The 15,546-nt window shown below is 35.0% G+C and overlaps 1 long non-coding RNA gene across 1 annotated transcript; it reads left to right on the top strand.

Annotated features, from left to right (window-relative positions):
• Positions 1–962: 962 nt before the first annotated feature.
• On the top strand, positions 963–15,097 carry LOC136063885 (uncharacterized). Its single transcript, XR_010625541.1, has 3 exons — positions 963–1,068; positions 14,713–14,780; positions 14,876–15,097. It is a non-coding gene; the product is annotated as an uncharacterized LOC136063885 (long non-coding RNA).
• The last annotated feature ends 449 nt before the right edge of the window (positions 15,098–15,546 follow it).

The following is a 15,546-nucleotide window of genomic DNA, read 5'->3' as shown; positions in this document are numbered from 1 at the left end:
GAGAATAAATTTATAAGGATATTATAAAAACAATATAAATGTTTAATTTACAGTAGATTTTTTAGTAAAAAGTTAAGTTTTTACCATTCTCAATATTGTAAGACAAAATCACGTTAAAATTTATACAACTATAAAAATGTTTTATTTTTTCTATATAATAAAAAAAATTTAAAATGGTTTGGTTAAATAGAGTTGTTTCAAAATTTTTATTAAAAGATTAGCCTCTTTTTACTAGTTTCAAGTCGAACTTGGCTGTTAAAGAGGCGAGTTTCATGTCAAATGTTGAAAGAGTCAAGTTCCAAAAAGAAGCTATTTTGTATTTTTCGATATATGTTTGAAACAAATCTATTTGACCGAATAAATTTTCAAATTGCATTGCTGAGCAAAAATGGCTTGAAAATGTGACATCTAATTTGTTTAAATTTAAATGCTTTTGAAAGTCAGTCTGAATTTCCGATTGGGGTCTGGCCTAGTTCCTGAGGACATTCCGGCGCCGGCCCCCATTTGAGGTTTGGATTCCCTCAACCTATACTCAGCTAGAATAAAAAATAAAAAATAAATAAATAAATAAATAAAGAATTTAATAATTATAACCAACTACTCATTTTGAAGCAAATGCTTTAATTCAAGAAAAATGTTAAAAGAGTATCCTAAGGGCATTAGTTCAAGAACCTTTTTTTAGAAACATTTTATGGAAAAATTAGAAAGTAATTAATTTTTTTGATAATTTTTTATATTTTTCAGGAAAATAATGTTAAAACTTTTTTAATATAGCTTGTTAACAATTTTCCTAAAGATACCTGTTAAACCATTTATGTCTCTCATCTATTATTGTTACATTAAATTAATTGGAGGTGGAAGAATTGAACCTAGATATTTTCATTGAGGAACAGGAGTTATCACTATCAATGGAACCAAAAATCAATGACCTGTCATGTTTTAAGAAAGCTGAGTTTTTATTATTTTCAAATTGGACAGGTGATGTGTAAAGACTTTGTTGAAGAAAGGAGAGAATTTCAGACAGTACTCAAAGATCGTTCACTTTCGGACCTTCCTGTGATCAAACAGGTTATCATATATCATTCTTGTTCAATCTTATTCATACTTAATGAAAAGCGTGTTTAATGTCAATAAACATTAAAAGAAAAAAAGAAAAAGAAAAAAAATTAAACCCTGAGAGAAGCTTTATTGATATAAGTGGTAAACTTGTGGAATCTCAAACTTAATATATATAGGCTCATAATCAATTTGTCTCATATCTTTAGTATCTATATAATTCTATGTTGTTATGTAAATTTTTAAAACTTTGAATTTTTTTTTCTATGCCATTACCATTATCGTGTGGGATGATAACTACAAAATTACAAATTCTTTTATTAAATGGTTTTCCTGACCGATTCTATTTACATTGCTGCAAAAAACCACTTATTCTTGGAACTTCTTCTCATATCTTTAGTCATAAATGATAACAGACGTCTTGGAACTTCTTCTTATTTTTTTTATTTTAAATTTGCTTCTGTGCTGCCACCGTGCTACATTAGATGCTTTATATGAGAATTGTTCTTAATGAGTTGGAAAAGAAGGCTTGGAAAAAGAATATAATAATAATAATAATAATAATAATAACTCAATTGTTAAATAGTGGGAGGATTTCTACTCTATAAGCCTCATTGCATAATAGAATTACTATAACAAAATATTTAATTCTAAGGAAGTTAACTTTAATATATATGTATATATTTTCTACGGTAAAATGCAAAAATACACTCGATGGTTTAGGATTTTAGCTCAATGGAAAAAATATCCCCTAAGATTTCAGTTCTTCCTTATCCACCCTTAGCAATGAACCCCCATTGCAATGGCAATGAAAACTCTCTCCTCACGTTAGTAGATCAAAGCCTTTGTGTGTTTCCTCTGAAATATGGTGAAGTAACCCTTTAGCTTTGTGTTTGACGTGAATGAGTTGAGTGAGAGTTTTTAATGGGATCGGGAGAGGTCAAATGATGTTTTTTTTTTTTTTTTTTGTTGGTGCGACTAAGAGCATTTGTACCCGGCCTTGTAAATGTGAAAATATGCTAAATTTTAGCATCAAAGCACAAAAAAAATGCTTTACAAGAGCACTTGCAGCAGTGGTGCTAAAAAACTATTTGGAGCTGCTGTAGTGGAGCTATAGCCAAAAAATTTAGCTTCTCAGCTACAGTGCACAACTATCTTTAGCTATGCACTGTGCCTCAAAGGTATTAAAAAAAAAAAAAAAAAATTGTGTTCAGACTGTCGGTTAGAATATTTGTGGTGGTGTTTTTTTTCTTTTTCTTTTTTCTTTTTTTTTTGTAGTAGGATGTATTATTTTACTGTAGTAGATATATTATTTTATTGTGATGTTTATATTATTTTATTGTGTTGAAAGTTAAAATAAATCCACTACTGCAACATATGAGTATGTAAAATAGATAAAGTAACTTTTTGTGGTGCCAAATAGTTAAAAATATAACTTCATTGCTGTGGATGCTCTAAGTACTTGTAATTGTAAAAATTTATACATCCATCTCCCATGTCTCTCTCTCTGTCTCTCTCTCTCATAGTGTCTGTCTCTCCGTCTCCCACATCTCTCTGCAACTGGGTCGCCCTGGCCGTCGTTGGCCACCATCTTATCCAGCGACATCCAAGCCCAAGCCTAGATCTTGTGGAGGCCGTCATTGCTATTTGTGCCTTGGTTCCCGTGATTAGAGCTAGTGAGGCTACTGAGTTGATGGAGCTCAAAATCAAGCTCAAGAAGGCATCTGAAATTCTGAATCTCTCAAAGTAAATTTTGTTTCTCTTTCTTAGCTTTATGCTCTGTTTGTTTCCTTGGATTCGGATTTTGATATGGGTTTGATTTGATTGTGGGATGGATTTTTTTGTGGGTTCATGGTGGTGGAGGTGGGAGGTTGTTGTGGTAATGGTGGTGGTGTGGTCATGGGTTTCAGTGGCCGAGGTTTCTGGGTTTTGTTGATCCATAGGTTGTGTGGAGATCTACAAACAAGGAAAGGTTGTGTCGATTCATGGTGCTAGAAATTTCACTATAAAAAAGGCCATGAGGTTGTTGAAGGAGCTTCAAGAAAATGACATTGTCAATGGGTATACTTAGAGGAAGCTTCTATATGTGCTTGAAGATGACTTTGGGTTTTCAACTGATAAAAAAAAAATTTGGGTATTGAGTTTTGGAGATAAAAATCAGTTTGGGTTTGTTCTTCGTGGTAGTGGTGGCAATAGGTGGTTGCAGCGATAGTAGAGGGGATTTTTTTTTTTTTTTTTTTTTGTAGGATGTATTATTTTACTGTAGTAGATATATTATTTTATTGTGTTGAAAGTTAAAATAAATTCACTACTGCAACATATGAGTATGTAAAATAGATAAAGTAACTTTTTGTGGTGCCAAATAGCTAAACATATAGCTTCATTGCTGTGGATGCTCTAAGGACTTGTAATTGTAAAAATTTATACATCCATCTCCCATGTCTCTCTCTCTCTCTCATAGCGTCTGTCTCTCCATCTCCCACATCTCTTTGCAACTGGGTCGCCCTGGTTGTCGTTGGCCACCATCTTGTCCAGCGACATCCAAGCCCAAGCCCAAATCTTGTGGAGGTCGTCGTTGCTATTTGTGCCTTGCTTGCCGTGATTAGAGCTAGTGAGGCTATTGAGTTGATGGAGCTCGAAATCAAGCTCAAGAAGGCATCTGAAATTTTGAATCTCTCAAAGTAAATTTTGTTTCTCTTTCTTAGCTTTATGCTCTATTTGTTTCCTTGGATTCGGATTTTGATATGGGTTTGATTTGATTGTGGGATGGATTTTTTTGTGGGTTCATGGTGGTGGAGGTGGGAGGTTGTCGTGGTAATGGTGGTGGCGTGGTCATGGGTTTCGGTGGCCGAGGTTTCTGGGTTTTGTTGATCCATGGGTTGTGTGGAGATCTGCAGACAAGGAAAGGTTGTGTGGATTCATGGTGCTGGAAATTTCACTATAAAAAAGGCCATGAGGTTGTTGAAGGAGCTTCAAGAAAATGATATTGTTAATGGGTATACTTAGAGGAAGCTTCTATATGTGCTTGAAGATGACTTTGGGTTTTTAACTGATAAAAAAAAATTTGGGTACTGAGCTTTGGAGATAAAAATCAGTTTAGGTTTGTTCTTCGTGGTAGTGGTGGCAGCAAGTGGTTGCAGCGGTAGTAGAGGGGATTTTTTTTTTTTTTGCAAAATAATGTCATTTTTCTAACAATTTCATTAGTTGGCATCGTTTGAAAACTATTTAGAGAACTAACATCTTGAGTTTGTAAGAGTTGAATTCATTGTAGCAAATCGAGTGGACTAGTCTCGAGTTCCTTACTTTTTTCCTTGTTTCCTTTTCCTTCGTTCTTCATTCTCTAGAGGCTAGACCCTTTCTCCTGACCAAATCAAGAACAAACCCACAAAGACCAAGTTAAGAACAACCTCAAGAACCTAGAAACAAACCCACAAATACCCACCCACGGCAGAAACCACACCCCCTTTAGGAACAAACCCACAAATCACAAAAATGGTTTTGGTTCGGGTTGAGAGAGATGAGCTGGAGATTGGACCACTGCTGATGGTTGGAGGAAAAGCCAAGGAGCTCGGCCATGGAAGTTCAGAGAGCACAAGTGTGGGTTCATTGTTTTTGATTGATTTGGGTTTGTTGTTTCCTTCTTCTTTGTTGATTTGCCTTCTTCTTAGTGATCTCTGCCTCTTTCTTCTTAGTGAATTTGTGGACGAGAGTCAATTTCCACATTGATTTTCATAGAAATCGAGTCTTAGATACTCGAGTTGCTACATTGAAATTGAGTCTAAGACACTCGAAATGTTAATTTTCTAAATAGTTTAGAAATGATGACAACTAACGAAATTGTTTGAAAATAGGTGTTATTTTGAAAAAAAATCCCAATAGAGGTGGATTAGGTTTTAGGTTTTGTTATTATTAATTTTTTTTGATAAGTAATAAAGATTTATTGAAATCAAAAAGAGAGAGACACTCAAGTACACAGGGAGTATATAAGGGAGAACAACTCAAAAGCGAACATTACAAGAACCAAGTAAATCCAAAATAGAAGAAAAAGGTTGGTTTCTCCACACAAAGAACCAGTCCAATAAGGTTCTGAAGAATAGAAGCTTGAGATCAGGTATGGAACGCTCATTGTCTTCAAAATACCTACTATTTCTCTCCTTCCAAATACACCACATCAAACAATGAGGAACAACCTTCCATATATCTCCATTACGATGGCGACCAAATCGACCTCACCAGCAAGCAAATAGCCCAACAACAGACATTGGCATAACCCAATAAACTCCAAATAAACCAAAAACCATATCCCACAACTCCAAAGTAGCCAAACAATGAGGGAATAGATGGTCAACAGATTCACTATTACTCTTGCACATATAACACAAATCCAAAATGCAAACCTTCCTTTTCCTTAGATTGTCAATTGTTAGACATTTCCCCAAGGCAGCGGTCCATACAAAGAATGCCACTCTAGAGGGAATCTTCTGCTTCCAAATGTTTTTCCAAGGGAAAAACTACTTACTATGGCCAACTAGAAAATGGTAGTACGCACTAACTGTGAACCCCTTACTCTTACAAGGCAGCCAACATCTCTTATCCTCCCTAATCCCCCTTACAGGAGTGCTATCAATGGTATTTATGAAACTCCTGAAAGCTTCCAATTCTCGATTATGCACCTCCCTACAAAAAAGAATCTCCTAATAGAGGACTCCATTGGTGTACCTGATTAGATCCGCCACTTACCTCTTTGATACGACAAATCCTATATAATTCAGGATAGCAATCTACAAGAGAAGATGTTCCACACCAACGATCTAGCCAAAACTGCACTTTTGATCCATCTCCAATATCATACAGAATAAACTGAGATAAAGAGGGCCACCCCTTTCTAATATTTTTCCACAAATTGACTCCATATGGACTAGAGAAAGAGCTAAAACACCAACGACCCCAATCACAACCATACTTCACCTCTATCACTTGACACCATAGAGCATCCCTTTCTTGCCCAAATCTCCATAACCATAGAGCATCCCTTTCTTGCCCAAATCTCCATAACCACTTCCCTAATAAAGCTACATTGAAAGTTCTCAGGTTCCTAATCCCCAAACCACCTGAAGAAAGCAGAGTACACACTGTAGACCAATCAACCAGATGAAATTTGAGCTCATCCCCTAAGCCACCCCACAGAAAGTCCCGTTGAAGTCTAGCAATTCGATTGGCCACAGAAGCTAGAATAGGGAATAAAGAAAGAAAATAAGTAGGAAGATTTGAGAGAGTGTTTTTAATTAAAGTGACTCTACCTCCCTTGGATAAATATAATTTTTTCCAACTTGCTAATTTTCTTTCCATCTTCTTTAGAATTAGATTCCATATTGACTTATCCTTAAATTTTGCCCCCAAATGAAGACCCAAATATTTCATTGGGAGAGATCCTTGCTTGCAGTCTAAGACAACTGCTAAAAGATCAATGTTATGAACTGCCCCCACGGCCACCGGTTTAGACTTACCCAAATTTACCTTCAGACCAGACACAGCCTCAAACCAAATGAGCACCATTCGGAGAATCAGCATTTAATCAATATTAGCATCACAAAAAATTAGAGTATCATCAGCAAAAAGGAGATGGGAAACCACCAAAGATCTTTCAGCGGAATCACCTACACTAAAACCTGACAAACGATCTTCATGGACATCCTTATCCAACATTCTACCGATGGTTTCCATAACCAACACAAATAACAAGGGGACAAAGGATCACCTTGCTACAACCCTCTTGAACTTCCAAAAAACCCAAGGGGAGAACCATTAATAAGGATAGAAAAACGAACCATTGATAAACAAAATGAAATCCATTGCCTCCACTTATCAGGAAATCTGCAACGCTCAAGCAAGTGTGTAAGAAATTCCCAGTTCACATGATCAAAGGCTTTCTCTATGTCCAATTTACATAACAACCTTAGTTGACCAAACTTCAATCTACTATCAAGACATTCATTAGTAATAAGAACAGAATCAAGAATCTGCCTATTTAGAACAAAGGCATTCTAAGGTGCTGAAATGATTTCTCCTAAAACCATGCGAAGACAAATAGCCAAAACTTTAGCAAGTATTTTATAAACCCCCCCTAACAAGGCTAATAGGCTGAAAGTCCTTTACTTCCACTGCTGCAGCTTTTTTATGAATGAGAGTAATGAAAGTTGCATTCAAGCATTTTTCAAACTGACCTGTAACATGGAAATGGTGGAACACAACCATGATATTTGATTTGAGAATCCCTCAACAAGCTTGAAAGAATGCCATCGAAAAACCGTCTGGCCCAGGAGATTTATCCCTATTAAACTCCTTGATGACTTCAAAAATCTCAGTTTCCTCAAAAGGTCTCTCTAACCAATCCACATTATCCCCTGAAATCCTTAGAAAATCCAATACATTCGGGAAAGACTGTTGCTCTTGCTACTCAGAGTATAGGTTCATATAGAATTGTTCAATATGTTCAGTAATCCTATCCTGGTTGGAAGAGAAAGCCCTATCAATCATAAGGTTTTCAATACAATTATTTCTTCTATTAGAATTAGCCATCCTATGAAAAAACCTCATATTGGAGTCACCCTCCTTTAAATACAACACTCTGGACTTTTGTCTCTAGCTAATCTCCTCTAACAAGGCTGCCTTCTCAAGCTCAGTGCGAAATGATACTTTTTCCAATTTTTCCTCCTCAGATAGAGGTTGATTGTCCTCTTTTACATCTAAAGCATTCAACTTACTCCATAATTGCTGTTTCTTGGCAGTGATATTGCCAAAATCTATTTCGTTCCACTTCTTTAGATTTGTTTTTAGAGTAGTCAACTTCTTGGCAAGAATGTAACTAGGAGTCCCTTGAAAATGGTAATTCTCCCACTAGGACTTCACCTTGTTTAAAAACCCCTTCACCTTCAACCACATATTCTTAAAATGAAAAGGAATTCGCCCTCTTCGATGACTCCCACTCTCCAAAAGAATTGGGAAGTGATCGAATAACACTCTAGGAAGCCTTTTTTGGGAGAAATGAGTGAAATAATTTGCCAATACCGGAGAGAAGAAAAACCGATCTATTCTAGAGGCTAAGGTGGAGTTAGACCATGTGTAAAGACCTCCCTCCGAAGGATTATCCATTAGCCCATGAAGAGATATAAAATCTGAAAAATCAATCATGCAGCGAGTAAATCTTCCTGCCCCTAACCTCTCCAAAGAAAAGCAGATAACATTAAAATCACCTCGTAAACACCATGGTAAATTCCACCAACTATTCAAGCTTGCCAATTCCTCCCATATAAATTGACGCTTCCTGTTCAAATTTGGACCATAGATACCTGTGAAAACCCACTCAAATTGGTCACTGACGTTTTTGAACCTACACGAAATTGAAAAATGCCCTACTGCTTCCTCTATCTTTTCAACCACCCTTCTGTCCCACATGAGCAGAATTCCACCAGAAGCACCCTTTGAACCCAAATATAACCAATCTATGTAAGGACAACTCCATATACTTCTAACAAGTCCTTTTGTAACCCATTCCAATTTTGTCTCTTGCAAACAAACAATATCAGCCCTCTAAGAACCTAAAAAATTACGAACCTTGAGCCGTTTTTCCTTCTCATTCAAACCTTTAACATTCCAAGATAAAATCTTTAAATTCATTGGGAAATAATTAGAGCCCTTTCCTTACCATTACCAATGCGCCTTGAAGAAGCTGAACCATAATTGATAGAGCTAAATAAACCCCTCAATTCCCTTATTCCTTTCCTCCTTGAGCTTTTCACGACTTTTTCAGTTTTTTCCTTAATAGCCCTTTGCTGTAACTAAGCTTCAATAGTCAACAGGAATTTGGTTGCTGGCTCTTCCAAACCTTTGAGGGATGTCCTAAGAAAAACATCAAAAGCATTGAATTTTTCTTGAAACCATTCTTAGTAATTGACCTTACCCAGCAATCTCTCCACATCCAGAGTTACTGACCCTTCAGAAATATCTAAAACACCCATAGGCAAAGAGAAAGCCAGTGGTTTGACATTTAGAGGTGGCGAAGATTCAGTAAACTGAAAAGCAACATCGGAACAAATATCTGAAACCCAATCCTCCACAAAAACATCATCCCCTTTTTCCAGTTATGAATTTATCTCCTTAGATTCCGATGACACTCCCGGTACCAACGCCAACTGATTCGAGTCATCCACTCCAACAATAGCATCTCCCGGTGGCAAGGAAATTTGAATCGGGATTGCCACCCTCCTCCCATCTTGTAATTCAAGAACCCACTACTCAGAATTCCCCTATTTCTTGATGACGTCATTTGTATGCTCAAGGATGATTCGTTGGATGTCATGTTGCAAGGCCACATCACCATCAGAACACAGGGATTCATCCATGAAAGCATCGAAACACAGAGACTTAGTCACAGAAGCATCAAAATTGTTGAGAAACATCTCGGTGCATGTTGATTCCATGTGGGTCAGAGTTAGCTTAACCTTGGTCTTATCGCTACCCACCAGAGAAGTTTCTGTTGATGCCAAAGTGATAAGATGAGATGGAGGAACTTGCGAGGAGTACTTAGAGTGTGGGTGGGTCTGAAATTGTGCCAAGAAAGGAATAGTGGGCTGTGATGGTTTGGGTTGCCATTTAAAAACAGGTTGTTGTTTGGGCTTATTAAAGTCAAAGGGCTTTGGGTTTAGAACTTGGCCAACTGAAGGGACAAGTTTTTGTTTGGGCTTATAATAGTCAATGGGCTTTAGGCCCACTTCATTAACCTCAGACCACACTATAGCCCATCTTCTATCTAACCCACGCTCCATACGCATAAAAAGATTCAAGGATAGCTCAGAATTTATCCTGTCACTTTCAATTCCCTTTATCGTTGACAAAACCTTCGCCCCGAGAAGCTCCCTTTGTCCTAGAGTACTTACCTTGCAGGTATCACGGTTATTACGGTTGAGATCTGACAAAAACTTCGCATCAAGTTGCTCCCTCTGTCCTAGGATACTTTTCTTGTAGGAATTATGGCTGAAATCTGACAAAATCTTCACCCCAACCAATGCAGATTTATTCTTTCCTTCGACTCCTCTGCCATTGGTGTTTTTCCATTTCCCCGCAGCCACTGATGCATAGGATATTGAGGCATCTCTTTTGGGAATACTTATGGTTGCTTTGCCTTTATATTTTGCACCACCATGGTTATGAGGCCTATCAACCACCACCGCCGCCTCAGTCTTTGGTGCACTCTGTATTATATGAAACGATCCCTGACTAATAAGAGAAGCTGGTTTTAAAATTTTCCTCAGGTTTAGGCCAAAGCTTTGCTAGCCACTACCCAATCTTCCCTTAGGTATCACTATGTTACCCTTCCGTCAACCATGAAGAAGTTTAGAAACCATTAAAAATGAGCCATGGGTGTTGGACCCCAATTGAAGGATGAAAATAATATCACCCTCTCTAATCGATCTTGCATAATGACCAGGTGATTGCTTTGAAATTAATTCCTCCAAGTGGAAAACAAATCAGTTTGCACTCTCCTTTCCCATAAAGACAGAGCGCATTGAGGTATGACCTCTCTCAAAGATCCGTAATAAGAAAAAAGAACCACCTTCCTCAACAGAAAACTCAAAATTTTTTGATTCAACGAAGAAAAAAACAAAACCTCCCCTATTAACAAAGAAATCAACAAAAGAAGCATAAAAAACACATAGAAAAAAGCAGGAGGATAGAAAAATCTATGGCTAATTCGAGGTAGCCAGGCCTCAAACTCTCAAATTTTCCGAGCTAAGAATCTCTTTTTTTTTTTTTGTCACAAAAAATAGAGGATGTAAGGAACTTCTCTTTAGTTAGTAAACGCATTAGTAGACGTGAGTTTTGTTATTTTATTATGTAGATATATTATTTTAATATATTGTATGGTAAAATAAAAGTTGTGATGTTGGGTGTTTTGTAAAATGGAATGGTATAATAAATAAAGTAACTTTTAAGATGGTAAAATGAGATATTGTTTAGAAGCCGGATACTAATGCTCTAACAAAAGTTGGTGACAGAGAGTAATTTGATGGATACAGAAACCTCGTAGAGTTATAAGGAAAAATTGAAATTCTTAAGAACATTTTTGTCCTTAACCCAAATCACAAGGGGTGTTTTTACCTTTATCCTATATTCTATGGAACTAATTGAATGTTTTCTGTTCATTGAGAATATGTGCAGCTACCGTATTTATTTAGAAGCCGGATACTAATGCTCTAACAAAAGTTGGTGACAGAGAGTAATTTGATGGATACAGAAACCTCGTAGAGTTATAAGGAAAAATTGAAATTCTTAAGAACATTTTTGTCCCTAACCCAAATCACAAGGGGTGTTTTTACCTTTATCCTATATTCTATGTAACTAATTGAATGTTTTTTGTTCATTGAGAATATGTGCAGCTACCGTATTTATTTATTTTTATTTCTATTAACTATATAAAAAGAGCCAATAAACTTAAGAATAGTGTTAGGAAAATTTTTGGTTTAGTCAAGTTTTTGGACTCATTCTAATGCTACTAAAAAAACCTTTCATACTTTTTTAAGGCATTTGGCCAATTTGGTGAGATGGATTTTTTTCTTCTCAAGTATACCATTTTGTTTTTGTTTTTATATTATATTATTTATATATAAAAAGAGCGAATGCCTTGAAGCTACAATATTTTTGGTTTGTTCAACTTGCATAGTTTCACTAGCCGCTTTTTTTTTTTAATGCGTAAAGCTATAGTAGTTTTGTTACATTATTTTTGATTTGTTCAATTTGCAACGTTTCACAAAATAATAAAATATTAACACAACAAATTGGCACAATATTTTACAACTGTTGATGTGTTAATTTCTTATATATCAAAATAAAATAATAAAATATCATATTAGAACCAACCACAACTAAAAATAAAGTTTTTGTGCAAAAAAAAGTTCTACATCTACAACATTTTTCACAACATTATATAAAATGAGCCAATAGGCTTAGGAATAGTGTTAGAAATAGTATTTTGGTAATGCTACTAAAATATCTTTCATACTTATTTAAGGCATTTGGTCAATCCAGTGAAATAGATTTTTTTTTCTTCTCAAGTACACCAGTTTGTTTTTGTTTTATATTATATTATCTATATATAAAAAAAGCGAATGCCTTGAAGCTACAGTATTTTTGGTTTTGTTCAACTTGCATTGTTTCACCGGCCTTTTTTTTTTTTGGAATGCGTAAAGCTACAGTAGTTTTGCTACATTATTTTTGTTTTGTTCAATTTGCAATGTTTCACAAAATAATAAAATATTAACACAACAAATTGGTACAATATTTTCATAATTTTTGAGGTGTTAATTTCTTATAGATCAAAGTAAAATAATAAGAAATCATATTGGAATCAACCATAACTAAAAATAAAGTTATTGTGGAAAAAAGTGTTACATCCACAATATTTTTCACAATACTTTCATAACGAACTATAGATAGTAAGTTGTTATTGGTTCTTGTAGGGTCAGTTTATGTTGCCCAAGCCCAAAGGATATGGGTCAAAGGCTCAACGAACACAGAACAATGAATTTGTAGAGAGTGGGCGAAAGAGCTGGGCTGGTTATGAAGCATAGAACAGTTGGCTAGGTTACGTGCGGTGATGATAACGTGAACTAAAGCTCAGATAACTCCATGAATGAATGTCCGAAGAGGTGTTTTATTGAGTGAACAGTGATTACAACGTTTAGAGCTGCAGTAAAGCTTTTCTCTTTCTTTTTCTTTTTCTTCTCCGATCCCCCATTATTAGGGACCCTTCTTCTTTATATAGCATCCCTTCCTATCATCTCCATCGTCCACCTGTTCTTCATCCACGCATCTACTTAAGTGCATATCACGTCATGTGTCTACTTTAGTTCTTTGTGAGTGGCGGTAGCTGAGGTTGCACTGTTCAGGGGTCTTCTCCACATAAATGCGGCCAGAAAAGCTGTTGCAGCGCATTAAATGCGGTGGTAGCAGCTTTTCCTTTAGATATTTTTTAGTTCTGATCATTTCCGGATTCACCCAAGACCTATCATTACCGTTGGGATCGTTGGGAAGATTAGTCAGACCTTCCACATGTTCGCTTGATCAAGGCTCATCATAGCCGAGGAGCGAGATGTCCTCGGATCAATGGTGACCTCTTCGGACGACACTCCCCTTCTGGTTCTGGGCCTTCTGCTTTAGATGGGCCGCCCCAAGCACCTATTAATCCTCGGAAATACAATAGTTCTTAACAGGGGGTTCCGGGCTCATTAAGTAGCTTTGGGCTTTTTCCCCCACAGTTCTAATTTAAACTTGCTAATGAAATTACTTTTTTGCTTACTAATAACAACCTGTCACAATATTTTCAAAATTGCTGAGCTATTAATTTTTTACAAATCAAAATAAAATATAACAAAATTATAAATGTATTATGAAAACGTTGTGTCATTTTGTTGTGTTTATAGAAATTTTTATTGGTTTCGTCAATGTTGTTAAGCTAAAATTCACTGTTTCACATACAATTTTCTTGAGTTGACTTTTTGTATTTTTTTTCTTTACGCACCATTTTAAGTAAAAACACATAGTTTTACACACACACACACACACACACACACACACACACACACACACACACACACACACACACACAAACAAAAACTTAGGATAAAATAAACTTTTTATCCTTTATATTTGGGGTAGTTTACAATTCCTCCTTTAACTTTAAAATCAAGAAATTTTTCCTTAATATTTTGAATAAGAGCAAATATATCATATTGTGATTCTCTCGGTTAAACCCTAATTAAAGTTTATGATTCTTAAAATATTTTATTGTGTAATGTCTAAAATACTCCCACTAAATTTTAACATCCCAAAAATTTTCTTCACATGTTTTGCGTTTTAGATGATAGTAATGTTTGGAAAGTTGAAATGATAATATAAGGTGTTTTATTTGTTATCTAAAGAACATTGATTTTCTAGGTTTAAATTTTTGAAACTTATAATTTATCTAATGAAAAATTTGATGCCACATGCCTCTTGTTATTTTTTTATTTTTATTTTAGCAAAACTCAATTACTTATTGTTGGAAGATGATGATATTTATTATCATTCTTAGAAGTTTTTATTGAGTAGATATATTACCTTTAGCAAAGAGGTACTAAAAAACTATTATAGTACAATAGATATTTATATGTTAAATAGCTTCCCTAACTTTGTGAGTAATCAAAATTCCTATATGAATGAGATTAATTTTTTATGGTATAATTATCAAAATTTTTAAAATTAATGTCTCTTTTGATTAATGTAAATTTTTATGTACTTTAAAAACCAAATAATTTATATCTTTATTTTGTTATATAAATAAAATTTAGAATTGACTTTAATCACTGCTCTTATTCCACAACAAGCACATGCCTTTCACGTGCTACTCTAACTAGTTTATGAAAAGAGAATATCTGCAACTACATAGTAGCTGGTGCCTCGTAATTGCATATACAGAAGTAATGTGTCTTATTTTATCTTATTTTGTTGAGGGAAAAGTAATGTGTCTTATTCAATCGTAGTATCACAACACTTATTTTTATTAATTTATTGCTTCATTTTATTAACTTTGTCTCAAAATTTGGTTGTCTCTCAAACCAGCCCACGCTAATAATTTGGGGAGAGCAAGATCAGATATTCCCTCTGGAATTGGGGTACAGATTAAGAAGGTAATGCAAATGTTTCAGCTTATTATTTGAATTTTAAAGTCCATTACTTATTCTGAACCAACTTAACCAAGTGAATTTTGACATTTTTGGAATAGGCATGTGGAGGAAAATGCACAGTTGGTCGTTATCAAGAATGCAGGCCATGCAGTTAACCTAGAAAAGCCCAAGGAGTTTGTCAAAAATTTAAAACTCTTTCTGCTTGGTTGACATTCACCTCCTTCCTCACCTATTTTTTGGTAGCAATTCCACAAAAGCAATTAATGTAGATTACTATTTGATTTTTGTTAATTAAACAATAATATACTGTTTTAATAAGAAAAAGAATACAAATATTTTTTCTCACTTTTTGTGCTTTTGTGTTCCACTTTATATCTCACCAATTACAATTTGTTTATATCCATTTCACTTTCTTTATAGAATGACTAAAGTTTAAAAAGAAAAAAAAAAAAAAACATATGGCAAGTTGTGATTGGTGGAACATAAAGTAAAACACAAAAAATAAGACAAAATGTAGGGTTTGTTTGTATGTATGTGAGTTTAAACAACAACTTTCAATGTTTAAACATGAAAGTTGTAGGCCCTATCTGCTATTTATCCTCAAAAAAAAGTTGTGGGTCCTAAAAATAAGTGTGTTTGGTTAAGAGCATTTGAGTTACGAATCTCAATTTAGGGTAATTAAACATTGTATTTTGAGAACACATTTAGAGTAGTTTTCAAATTTTTAGTAACAATGCTAAATGACATTGTAGTAAATATTTTGAAAAGC

This window comes from Quercus suber, unplaced genomic scaffold (genome assembly GCF_002906115.3).
Source record: "Quercus suber isolate HL8 unplaced genomic scaffold, Cork oak 2.0 scaffold_590, whole genome shotgun sequence".
NCBI classification, from domain to species: domain Eukaryota; kingdom Viridiplantae; phylum Streptophyta; class Magnoliopsida; order Fagales; family Fagaceae; genus Quercus; species Quercus suber.
This window is presented reverse-complemented; position numbering and strand designations above follow the sequence as displayed.